This window comes from Macaca nemestrina, chromosome 2, assembly GCF_043159975.1.
Source record: "Macaca nemestrina isolate mMacNem1 chromosome 2, mMacNem.hap1, whole genome shotgun sequence".
Lineage (NCBI taxonomy): Eukaryota > Metazoa > Chordata > Mammalia > Primates > Cercopithecidae > Macaca > Macaca nemestrina.
Genome location: NC_092126.1, coordinates 162,786,107 through 162,798,466, shown reverse-complemented (window position 1 = coordinate 162,798,466; position 12,360 = coordinate 162,786,107). Strand labels below are relative to the sequence as shown.

Sequence of the window (12,360 nt, the reverse complement as noted above, 5' to 3'; positions counted from 1 at the left end):
TACGATAGTAAGAAAAGAATCGGTAACTTGTATTTTATTAAAATAAGGCACAAAATGGCAGATAGGATGCAGAACTAACTTGCAGCTACCACTTGGATGGACAGAGCAGCATGTGGAGACCCACATCATGAACTTTTACTTCATGAACTACTGCAGGAACATACCAAGAAAGACAAGAAAATCCATAGACCCTTTGAAGGAGGTGGATTGCTGCTGCATCCTCTGTGGGACAGCCAAGGAACTGTGAGCCTGCTTGCTTTCTCAGCTTAGAGACTTGTAGCCTGAGGCAGGTTCTCAGCCCTGCTCACTGGCTGCCTGGAAGTAAACTCTGTGCTGTTGAGGGGGTACAGTGAGAGTGAGACTGGGCTTTCGGCTGCAGGCTCCCTGGGAACTAGGTGAGGCCTGTGGCTGCAAGCTTTTCCCCACCTCCCTGGTGACCTGTGGGATGCCCCCGGGAACATATCTCCATTGGCCTGAAAACTACACCCCCATTCCTCAGCAGCCACAGCAAGCCCTGCTCAAGGAGAGTCTGAGCTCAGACATGCCTAACCCTGACCCCAACTGATGGTCTTTGTCTTCCCACCCTAATCGGAGACAAATGACATAATCCCTTGGGAGCTGTATGGGCCTGCCCACTACCTGAGAAACCTGAATACTTATCCAACGGTGACCATAGGGCAAGCTTGTATCCTCCCTATACAACTGCAGCTGATGTGCTCTTGAAACCCCCACCTCATGGCTGGAGGCCAACGAACACAAAACCAACACACTTACCAAAAATACAACCAAGGACCTTCACAGAGTCCACTTCACTCCCTACCATCTCCAGTGGAGCAGGTGCTGGTATCCATGGCTTAGAAACCTGATAATGGATCACATCACAGGACTCTTGCAGACACTCCCCACCCAGTACCAGCCCAGAGCCCAGTAGCTCCACTAGGTGACTAGATTTGCAAGAGAAATAACAATCACGCAATTTGGCTCTCAGGAAGCTCCACCCCAGGAGAAAGGGGAGAGCACCACATCAAGGGATCACCCCACGGGACAAAAGAATCTGAACAGCAGCCCTGGAGTGCCAGATCTTCCCACTGACATAATCCACCCAAATGAGAAGAAACCGGAAAAACAATTTTGGTAATATGACAAAACAAGGTTCTTTGACACCCCCAGAAAATCACACTAGCTCACCAGCAATGGATCCAAACCAAGATAAAACCTCTGAATTGCCAGAAAAAGAATTCAGAAGGTTGACTATTAAGCCAATCAAGAAGCCACCAGAGAAAGGTGAAGTCCAACTTAATGAAATAAGAAAAAATGATACACAATACGAATGGAAGACTCTCCAGTGAAATAGATAGCATAAATTAAAAAAACAATCACAACTTCTTGAAATGAAGAACACACCTAGAGAACTGCAAAATGCGCTGGAAAGGCTCAGCAATAATATTGAACAAGTAGAAGAAAGAACTTCAGAACTTGAAGATGGAGCTTCTGATTTAATCCAATCCAACAAAGACAAAGAAAAAAGAAAAAATAATGCCTCCAAGACGTTTGGGATGATGTTAAATGGTCAAACCTAAGAATATTGGTGTTCCTGAAGAAGAAGAGAACTTGAGTGTTGCAAATTAAATTAACAAATGACAGATTAATGGTAGAATGAGTTTATAAATTTTATTGATGGTAATATTCTTATTTTACCTGAATGGGGCTTCACAGAAAAGAAGTGGAAACCCAAAGAGATGGTTAGACTTGAGAGCTTATATACCACTAGAAGTTACCTGAATTCCAGAGCTGAATGTATCCGAGAGCTGACAGAATACTGAAAGCTATTTGAATTTCAAACACCAAGAGAAGAAATATCTCAATGCTCAACCAGAGGCATTCAGTAGCAACCTCAAAAAGATTTTACCTTAGTGGTAAGACTAAAGAAATCCTAAAGTAAAGCCACTCTAGACCCATCCTAATTCCCTAATGACATATGAGGCAAAGCATCTTTTCATATTTGTGATCCATAGAGCCTCTTTGGTTATATATGTTCAGAAATTTTACCAATGTTTAAATTAGGTTGTTTTCTTATCGTTGAATTTTTAAAGTTCTTTAAACTTGTGGACAGCAATTCTTTAACAGATATGTGTTTTGCAAATATTTTCTCCAAGTCTGTGGCCTCTCTTTGATTCCTTTGAGAGTGTCTTTCGGGCCAGGGTGGAGCAAGATGGCCGAATAGGAACAGCTCCAGTCTCTAGCTCCCAGCGCGAGCGACACAGAAGATGGGTGATTTCTGCATTTTCAACTGAGGAATGCAGCTCATCGCCAGCAATGGATCAAAGCTGGATGGAGAAAGACTTTGACGAGTTGAGAGAAGAAGGCTTCAGTCCATCAAACTTCTCAGAGCTAAGGAGGAATTACGTACCCAGTGCAAAGAAACTAAATATCTTGAAAAAAGAATGGAAGAATGGATAACTAGAATAATCAATGCAGAGAAGGCCATAAACGAACTGACAGAGATAAAATCCATGACACGAGAAATATGTGACAGATGCACAAGTTTCAGTAACCGACTCGATCAACTGGAAGAAAGAGTATCAGCGATTGAGGGTCAAATGAATGAAGTGAAGCGACAAGAGAAGTCTAAAGAAAAAAGACGAAAAAGAAATGAACAAAGCCTTCAAGAAGTATGGGATTATGTGAAAACACCAAATCTGTGTCTGATTGGGGTGTCTGAAAGTGAGGGGGAAAATGGAACCAAATTGGAAAACACTCTTGAGGATATCATCCAGGAGAACTTCCCCAACCTAGTAAGGCAGGCCAACATTCAAATTCAGGAAATACAGAGAACGCCACAAAGATACTCCTCGAGAAGAGGAACTCCAAGACACATAATTGTCAGATTCACCAAAGTTGAAATGAAGGAAAAACTGTTAAGGGCAGCCAGAGAGAAAGGTCGGGTTACCCACAAAGGGAAGCCCATCAGATTAACAGCAGATCTCTCAGCAGAAACTCTATAAGCCAGAAGAGAGTGGGGGCCAACATTCAACAGTCTTAAAGAAAAGAATTTTCAACCCAGAATTTCATATCCAGCCAAACTAAGTTTCGTAAGTGAAGGAGAAATAAAATCCTTTACAGAAAAGCAAATGCTTAGAGATTTTGTCACCACCAGGCCTGCCTTACAAGAGACCCTGAAGGAAGCACTAAACATGGAAAGGAACAACCGGTACCAGCCATTGCAAAAACATGCCAAAATGTAAAGACCATCGATGCTAGGAAGAAACTGCATCAACTAACGAGCAAAATAACCAGTTAATATCATAATGACAGGATCAAGTTCACACATAACAATATTAACCTTAAATGTAAATGGATTAAATGGTCCAATTAAAAGACACAGACTGGCAAACTGGATAAAGAGTTAAGACCCATCAGTTTGCTGTATTCAGGAGACCCATTTCACATGCAGAGACACACATAGGCTCAAAATAAAGGGATGGAGAAAGATCTACCAAGCAAATGGAGAACAAAAAAAGCAGGAGTTGTAATACAAGTCTCTGATAAAACAGACTTTAAACCATCAAACATCAAAAGAGACAAGGCCATTACATAATGGTAAAACGATCAATTCAACAGGAAGAGCTAACTATCCTAAATATATATGCACCCAATACAGGAGCACCCAGATTCATAAAGCAAGTCCTTAGAGACTTACAAAGAGACTTAGACTCCCATACAATAATAATGGGAGACTACAACACCCCACTGTCAACATTAGAAAGATCAACGAGACAGAAAGTTAACAAGGATATCCAGGAATTGAACTCATCTCTGCACCAAGTGGACCTAATAGACATCTACAGAACTCTCCACCCCGAGTCAACAGAATATACATTCTTCTCAGCACCACATCGCACTTATTCCAAAATTGACCACATAATTGGAAGTAAAGCATTCCTCAGCAAATGTACAAGAACAGAAATTATAACAAACTGTCTCTCAGACCACAGTGCAATCAAACTAGAACTCAGGACTAAGAAACTCAATCAAAACCGCTCAACTACATGGAAACTGAACAACCTGCTCCTGAATGACTACTGGGTACATAATGAAATGAAGGCTGAAATAAAGATGTTCTTTGAAACCCATGAGAACAAAGATACAACATACCAGAATCTCTGGGACACATTTAAAGCAGTGTGTAGAGGAAAATTTATAGCACTAAATGCCCACAAGAGAAAGCTGGAAAGATCTAAAACTGGCACTCTAACATCACAGTTAGAAGAACTAGAGAAGCAAGAGCAAACACATTCAAAAGTTAGCAGAAGGCAAGAAATAACTAAGATCAGAGCAGAACTGAAGGAGATAGAGACACAAAAAACCCTCCAAAAAATCAATGAATCCCGGAGCTGGTTTTTTGAAAAGATCAACAAAATTGATAGACCGCTAGCAAGACTAATAAAGAAGAAAACAGAGAAGAATCAAATAGACGCAATAAAAAATGATAAAGAGGATATCACCACCGACCCCACAGAAATACAAACTACCATCAGAGAATACTATAAACACCTCTATGCAAATAAACTAGAAAATCTAGAAGAAATGGATAATTTCCTGGACACTTACACTCTCCCAAGACTAAACCAGGAAGAAGTTGAATCCCTGAATAGACTAATAGCAAGCTCTAAAATTGAGGCAATAATTAATAGCCTACAAACCAAAAAAGTCCAGGACCAGATGGATTCACAGCTGAATTCTACCGGAGGTACAAGGAGGAGCTGGTACCATTCCTTCTGAAACTAAAAAGAGGGAATCCTCCCTAACTCATTTCACAAGGCCTACATTATGCTGATACCAAAGCCTGGCAGAGACACAACAAAAAAAGAGAATTTTAGACCAATATTCCTGATGAACATTGATGCAGATCCTCAATAAAATATTGGCAAACTGAATCCAGCAGCATATCAAAAAGCTTGTCCAACATGATCAAGTGGGCTTCATCCCTGGGATGCAAGGCTGGTTCAACATATGCAAATCAATAAACGTAATCCAGCATATAGAAGACAAAAGCCACATGATTATCTCAATAGATGCAGAAAAGGCCTTTGACAAAATTCAACAGCCCTTCATGCTAAAAACTCTCAATAAATTTGGTACTGATGGAACGTATCTCAAAATAATAAGAGCTATTTATGACAAACCCACAGCCAATATCATACTGAATGGGCAAAAACTGGAAGCATTCCCTTTGAAAACTGGCACAAGACAGGGATGCCCTCTCTCACCACTCCTATTCAACATAGTGTTGGAAGTTCTGGCTAGGGCAATCAGGCAAGAGAAAGAAATAAAAGGTATTCAGTTAGGAAAAGAAGTCAAATTGTCCCTGTTTGCAGATGACATGATTGTATATTTAGAAAACCCCACTGTCTCAGCCCAAAATCTCCTTAAGCGGATAAGCAACTTCAGCAAAGTCTTAGGATACAAAATCAATGTGCAAAAATCACAAGCACTCTTATACACCAGTAACAGACAAACAGAGAGCCAAATCATGAATGAACTCCCATTCACAATAGCTTCAAAGAGAATAAAATACCTAGGAATCCAACTTACAAGGGATGTAAAGGACTTCTTCAAGGAGAACTACAAACCACTGCTCAGTGAAATAAAAGAGGACACAAACAAATGGAAGAACATACCATGCTCATGGATAGGAAGAATCAATATTGTGAAAATGGCCATACTGCCCAAGGTAATTTATAGATTCAATGCCATCCCCATCAAGCTACCAATGAGTTTCTTCACAGAATTGGAAAAAACTGCTTTAAAGTTCATATGGAACCAAAAAAGAGCCTGCGTTGCCAAGACAATCCTAAGCCAAAAGAACAAAGCTGGAGGCATCATGCTACCTGACTTCAAACTATACTACAAGGCTACAGTAACCAAAACAGCGTGGTACTGGTACCAAAACAGAGATACGGACCAATGGAACAGAACAGAGTCCTCAGAAATAATACCACACATCTACAGCCATCTGATCTTTGACAAACCTGACAAAAACAAGAAATGGGGAAAGGATTCCCTATTTAATACATGGTGTTTTAAAAAGTACACACCTTAATTAAAAATACATTATTGCTAAAACAAACAAACAAACAAAAGCCTGCTAACAATCATTTGAGGCTCCAGTGAGCTATAATCTTTTTGTTGTGGAGGGTCTTGCCTTGATGCTGATACCTGCCAACTAATCAGAATGGTGGTTGCTGAAGATTGGCATGGCTCTGGCAATTAAAACAAACAGTGGAGTTTGCCATATCAATGGTCTTGTCTTTTTCACAAAGGATTTCTCTGTAGTATGCAGTGCTGGTTGATAGTATTTTACTCATAATAAAGCTTCTTTTAAAATTTGGAAAAAAAAAAAAGAAAATGTGGCACATATACACCATGGAATACTATGAAACCATAGAAAAGGATTAGTTCATGTCCTTTTCAGGGACATGGATGAAGCTGGAAATTATGATTCTCAGCAAACTAACACAGGAACAGAAACCAAACACTGCATGTTCTCACTCATAAGTGGGAGTTGAACAATGAGAACACATGGACACAGGGTGGGGAACATCACACACCAGAGCCTGTTGTGGGGTGTGGGACTAGGGGAGGGATAGCATTAGGAGAAATACCTAATGTAGATGACGGGTTGATGGGGGCAGGAAACTACCATGGCACATGCATACCTGTATAACAAACCTGCACGTTCTGCACCTGTATCCCAGTACTCGAAGTATAAAAAATATATAAATTTCCAGAATTCCCAGGCCCCACCTTAGAACTATTGTATCAGAAATTCTCAGGGTAGGGCTCAGCCATCTGTGTATTAACATGTGCTCTAGATTATTTTGATGCATGATAAAGCTTGAGAATCAATATTTTAGGAAAACTCAGTGGCTTTTTAAACTTGATCAAATAAAGCAATAGCTCCCCTTTCCCCAAGAAAGAAAGGGAGTTTATTTTTTTAATTTTTATTTATTTTTTATTTTATTCATTTATTTATTTATTTATTTTTATTTTTATTATACTTTAAGTCCTAGGGAGTTTATTAAAAGGATATTGGGTAACTAACTGGGAGAGTTGGAAAAATGAGTTCAAACAGGCTTCCAAGAACAACATCGCAAACCATGCTATAGAATTGACCTAATGTAGATTGTATTGACACTCTTTAAACAAATTATGATCTCTTCTCCCACTGTATCTTTATTGCATGTAAGAATTACTCAGAGAAGGAAAAGGCTGAAAGATAAGCAGCAACCAGTTCATGAAACACCCCATAAACCACATGATTAAAACCCCATAAAGAATTTGGATATTATTTTCATGGCAGGAGATTTTCATTGTGGAAATGCCATTCCTTCAACAGAAGGCCCATCCATATTATGAAGGGAAACCTGCTGTACTCAGTGTTTGCTGATTTAAATATTAATCACATAAAAAGTATCTTAATAGCAAGATTTAGACTGGTGTTTGGTCAAAAACTGGGTACCTAAATGGACATAAAATTAACCACTACACAAGGAGACCAGTTAAGGAGTTGCAATGTGCAAGATTTGATAGTAGCATTAAGAATGGGCAAAAATAGATGTACTCAAGAGATACTTAAAAGTAGAACTGACTAACATAATATGTTGAATTTGGAATAGAATAATGGATTATAGGCCTGACCATCTTAGTGGATGATTTTGCCACTCACTGAGATAGGATACAGAAAAAGCAAAGCAGGCTTTGGTAGGAAATATAACCAGTTTGTTACATGCTAAATATAAGATTTTTGTGATACATGCAAGTAGAGTAATCTACTAGGTATTTAGATGCATTTTCTGAAATTTGGGGAAGAATTCTGAGCTGCAGATAAAGCTTTGGGAATCATAAACATATAATGGTAATTGAAAGCTGAGATGTCCCAGGAGGAGTGAGTAAGGTATGAAAAGAAGTAGGTCTAGAAAAGAATGTAGGAAAATATATAAGAAGTAGAGAAAAATAATTTCCCAAGGGAACTTGAGAAGTGATGGCCAGAAAGAAAGAAATTGGAGAGTCTTGTTACTATAAAAAGCCAAAGGAAGAAGAATGTATCACGTAGAAAGGTTGGATTATAAAGTCAAATTTTCCAATAGGGATCAAATTAGATAAAGATTGAAAAGTGATAATTGAATTTAGCTACTAGAAAGTTGTTATTTGTGACTTTATTAGCCACTAGGTAATAAATTCATGTGATTTTTATGGTATGTTTACTCACTTGGTGTTAAACCAATATATTACCAAGTAATCTGTAAGTGTATTTGTAATTTTAGCATTAACTGTTACATATTCTTGTAACTAAGAACCTTTTTTAATAATTGAAAGATAAATTATAGTGTTTTATATAAAATTATACACTTTGAGTTTTATGAACATTTGTTATAATTATATAAACTAAATGTCACCACTGAAAAGTATCAGACTGTGAAAACATGAATTAAACTGATTAATAAATTACTGCTTTAAGAAATACTTAAAAGATCTTGAAATATTTTAACTCTTATTAAAAATAGTATTTTCTCATGCCATTTCTATGTTTTAAAAAATTGATTCTATGCAGGTCTTTTGGATAGTAACTACTAAAATAGCACTAGGAAACTAGGCTTTGGATATTATTTTAAAATGAGTGTCTATAAAATACCACTCTCTAGGTAGCAAATGGAGGTTAGTAATATAAACAAGACAGAAACCATTGGTTTCTTTGTTTTTTTTTTTTCTTAAATTTATATACATTTAAGGGGTACAAGTGCAGTTTTGTTGCATGAATATACTACATAGCGGTGAATTCTGAGTTCTTAGCGTAACCATTACCCAAATAATATACATTATACCTATCAAGTAATTTCTCATCCCTCATCCTCCTCCCTCTCACCCTTCTGAGTGTCCGATGTCTATTATTTCACACTTTATGTCCATGTGCACACGTTATTTAACTCCCATCTGTAAGTGAGACTGTAATATTTGACAGTTTCTGAGTTGACCTAACTTAACAGCCTCTAATTCCGTTCATGTTGCTGCAAAAGATATGATTTCATTTTTCATGGCTGAATAGTATTCCACTATATATCTCTCTATATAGCTGTACCTATATCATCTATCTATCCATCCATCTGTCTATGTACCTATCTAGCTCACATTTTCTTTATTGAATCATCCATTAATGGACACTTAGATTGATTCCACATATCTGCTATTGTGAATAGTGCTGCAATAAACTTATAAGTGCAGTTATCTTTTTGGTATAATGATTTCTTCTCCTTTGGGTAGATACCTAATAGTGGGATTGCTGGATTGAATAGTAGTTATATTTTTACTTCTTTGAAAAATATCCATACTATTTTCCATAGAGTTTGTACTAGTTTATATTCCCACCAACAATGTATAAGTGTTGCCTTTTCTCCACATCCTTGCCAACTTCTGTTATTTTTTGGCTTTTAAATAATAGTCATTCTGACATAAGAAGATATCTCATTGTGGTTTTAATTTGTATTTCTCTAATGAATAGTGTTGTAGAGCATTTTTTATATACTTGCTGGCAATTTATAGGTCTTCTTTTTTGGAAAAAATGCCTGTTCATGTCCTTTGCCTGTTTTTTAATGGGGTTATTTGTTTTACTGTTGTTGAGTTGTTTGAGTTCCTTGTAGGTTTTGGTTATCAGTCCACAGTATAGTTTGTGCATATTTTCTCCCATTCTGCAGGTTGGCTGTTCACTCTGTTCATTGTTTCCTTTGCTGTCCGAAGGTTTTATTTTAATTCAACCCCACTTGTCTATTTTTGTTTTTGTTGCTTTTGCTTTTGAGGTCTTAATAATGAATCCTTTGCCTAGGCCAATGTCCAGAAGAGTTTTCCCAAGTTTTCTTCTAGTAGTTCTATAGTTTGAGGTCATACATTTAAGTCTTTACTCCATCTTGAGTTGGTTTTTGTATATAGTGAGAGATAGGGGTCCAGTTTCATGTTTCTGCATATGGCAATCCAATTTTCCCAGCACCGTTTATTGAAAAGAATGTCCTTTTCCCAGTGTATGTTTTCATTACTTTATCAAGTATCAGTTGGATGTAGACAATGTGGCTTTATTTCTGGGTTCTCGATTCTGTTCTATTGATATATGTGTCTATTTTTATATCAATATCATGCTGTTTGGGTTACTGTAGCTTTGTAGTATAATGTGAGGTCAGGCAATGTTATGTCTTCAGCTTTGTTCTTTCTGCTTAAGATTGCTTTGGCTATTCTGGCACTTTTGTTTGTTCCATATGAATTTTAAGAGTTTTTTTCTAATTCTGTGAAAAATGACATTAGTATTTTGATAGAAATTGCACTGAATCTGTAGATTGCTTTGGAATGTATGGTCATTTTAATGAATCTAGATGAATTTAAGGAAAGTTGCCATTTTAACAATATTGAATCTTGAACATCTTCATTTGTTTTGGTCTTTAATTTCTCTTTGTAATATTTTATAGCTTTCAGTGAACAGGTCTTAAAACATCTTTTGTTAAACTTATTCCAAAGTATTTCTTGATGCTATTTTAAATGAATTTTTCTTAATATATAATTGGTCTTTGCTAGTAGATAGAATTACAATTGATTTAAAAATTTGGGGGCTGGACATGGTGGCTCACAACTGTAATCCCAGCACTTTGGGAGGCTGATATGGGCAGATCACTTGAGGTCAGGAGTTTGAGACCAGCCTAGCCAACATGGTGAAATCCCATCTCTACTAAAACTATAAAGATTAGCTGGGCATAGTGGTGGGCTCCTGTAATCCCACTTACTTGGGAGGCTGAGGCAGGAGAATCGCTTGAACTCAGGAGGCAGAGGTTGCAGTAAGCTGATATTGTGTTACTATACTCCAGCCTGGGCAACATGAGTGAGACTCCATCTTAAAAAAAAAAAAATTGATTTTGGGTTCTACAACCTTGTCATTTATTTGTTTCAGTAATATTTTATGGCTTTCTTGTTGTTTTCCTATATAAATTTTATGTTTTCTACAAATAGAGTTGTCTTCCTTTCCAGCCGGCATGCTTTTTATTTATTTTTCTCACCTTAATGTACTTGATAGTACTTCTAGTATCTAGCATGATAGTAAATAGAAATAATGATAGATGATTCTTGCTTTATTCATATCCTAGGTAGAAAGTATCGTTCCTCTTGCTGTTAAGAATAATGTACAAATTTTCCTTAAATGCACTTAATCAGATTGAGGAAGTTCACTTTTCCTAGTTTGCTGGGAGATTTTATTATGAAAGCATCTTAAATTTTGTCAAATGCTTTTTCTGTATCTATCAAAATGATTGGTTTTGTTTTCAGTTGATAGGATGACTTACATTGATCGATTTTTAAAATGTTCAACCAACATTGCATTCCTGGCATAAATCCCACTGGTTATATTATATAATTCTTTAAACATTTTTAAAATATATATATTTTCTAGAGATGAGGTCTTTCTCTGTCACCCAGACTCGAGTTCAGTGGCATGGTCATAGCTCACTGAAGCCTCAAATTCCTGGGTTCAAGCAATTCTCCCATCTAAGCCTGCTGAGTAGCTGGGACTACGGGCATACATCATCATGCACAGCTAATTTTTCAAAAATCTTATTTGTAGAGATGGGGTCTCACTATGTTGGCCAGGCTGGTCTTGAACTCCTGGCTTCAAGCAATCATTCTGCTTTGGCTTCCCAAAGTATTGGGATTCCAGGAGTGAGCCACCACACCTGGTGGCTTTTTTTTTCTTTCTTTTTTTCTTTTTTTTTGAAAGGTTCTACTCTGTCATCCAGATGGGAGTGCAGAGGTGTGATCAGAGCTCACCATAACCTTAAACTCCTGGACTTAATCTTCTTGCCTCACTGTCCTTATTATCTGGGACCACAGGTATGTGCCATTGAACCCAGCTAATTTTATTATTTTTTAAAGTTTTGTAGAGATGGGGTCTTGCTATGTTGCCCAGGCTGGTCTTGAAATCCTGGCCTCAAGTGATCCTCCTGCCTTGGCCTTATGAAGCACTATAGGCTTTTTATATGTTGTTGTATTCAATTTGCCAACTTTTTTGATTGGTATTTTTTGAATCTATATTCATGAGAGATATTAGTCTGAAGTTTTCTTGTTTTATGATATCGTTTGTCATGATGTGGTATTAGAGTAAAAGTATTTTTATAGAATGAGTCAGAAAATCTTTCCTCCTCTCAATTTTTCTGCAGGAATTTTATAGAATTGGCATTATTTTTTCCTCTAAATGTATCATAGATTTTATTTTATAAGTAATGGTATCTTGACCTGGAGTTTTCTTTGAGGAAATAATTTTAATTAGAATTA

General features: G+C 37.2%; 1 protein-coding gene across 4 annotated transcripts in view; it reads left to right on the top strand.

The window, feature by feature from the left end:
- LOC105470313 (syntaxin binding protein 5L) overlaps positions 1 to 12,360 on the top strand; it is a 493,614-nt gene that overhangs the window by 102,112 nt on the left and 379,142 nt on the right. The window lies entirely within an intron of this gene.